Source organism: Penaeus monodon, chromosome 21 (assembly GCF_015228065.2).
Source record: "Penaeus monodon isolate SGIC_2016 chromosome 21, NSTDA_Pmon_1, whole genome shotgun sequence".
NCBI lineage: Eukaryota > Metazoa > Arthropoda > Malacostraca > Decapoda > Penaeidae > Penaeus > Penaeus monodon.
Window position 1 is genome coordinate 22,265,890 of NC_051406.1, and position 1,545 is coordinate 22,267,434.

Below are 1,545 nucleotides of genomic sequence, written 5' to 3' on the forward strand. Positions count from 1 at the left end.
GTCTATTCCTCCCTTTCACACACAAGCACACGTGGTCTTGTATTGCCCTATGTAATGAATCTGACCAGAGGCCGTTAGTTCAACGAATAAAATTTTGTGTTGAAAAAGCAAAGGTGGCCTCAATTTTGAATATGTATTTATCTGATTAGGTATGCGCCTTAATCTTTTCTTACACCCCTCCCCCCCACACACAGACACTGTATATACGTACACATGTGTTGCTGATTGTAATTGCAGATTCATGTTTTATTACCACTAGCAAGAAGAGGAAAAATAAGACGTCAAACAAAGCAAAGCCTGTACAGTGGAAAGGTCCAGCGACCACGTTATCCCCCAGCAAGATCCAAAGGGGGGGGGGGGTTAGAGTGTGGATTAAGGAGAGCGTTAAGCAGCCAAGTTTGGGGGTGTGGATGGAGAAGTAGCTCTCCCAGTGGGAAGTTCTAGCATTTTAGAGGCATTTCCCAAGTATTTTGGAACAAACTGTAGTGGTACTTTTGCGTTGTCTCCTGCTGTAAACGGAGCATCAGTATCAGAATGAGAATTTCGTGGTTTAAGTAAAGAAAAAGGGTACACATGAATATCTATAGGAAATTATATGCACAGAGAACTTCAGCCATCTTATTATTAGTTTCAGCACAGCAGTAATTAGATTATGGCCTAAATTACTCATTAGGTCCGTAATGCTTCGAGGGGGAGTAGCATATTACATTGGATCCTTCACTGCCTGGGAGTGTTTGTTTGGGGGGAAGGGAGGTAAGAGCTATTTTAACACACTTGCCCATAAGGATTTCGACCAATATGAGTTTCTTTTGATCCTCTTTGTTTGCTTACTGGGGTGGCAATGTAAGATCATTGTTAACTTTGACGAGATAAATACTTAAATGGAAGTACCTAAGCAGCTGAACTCTGTAAAACTCTTCAGTACAGAAGTTCAGGCAAGATGATTACCCCAACTGGGCAAATCCTGCTTGCATAACTTCCATAAACAGGCAGTCTTTGAAGAGTACTTTTTTGTAGAATAGTGTAGTACAGTGTTGTTTCTGCTATGTGGCTTAGTTGAGAAGCAGCGGCAAGTCGAGTGAAGGTCGTAAAGGCATGCTCTCACTTCAGTCAGTGACACCTTAAAGACGGGCCATTTTTGCTCCATTAATACTCGCCAGCGGCTTTTTAACCAAACATTTGGCGAGCCTTCCAACCACCACCTGGTCCGGCTAGCCCTGACCAGAAGTCAGGAAGTCTGTTTCTAATGCAGTTTTCCTTTTAATGGGAGATGCTATTTCTGAGATTTCTCTGATCTATTGGCCCTACTGGCGGATTAAGCATCCTCAGCACAGGCTTGGGTGCAAGGTTTAGCACAGGGTGCCTGCTCTAGGATCGTAACCAAATCAAGGAAACTGAACATGTGTAAACAAGCTCCACTGAGGTGTATAATGGTGGAAATTGTAATGTGCTCTCATATGGCACACTCGTGAAGATTTCTGTGAACAAGTAAGAATGTAACATTCGTGATATGTACTTTTTGTAGCAGTACAGTAAAAGATGAAT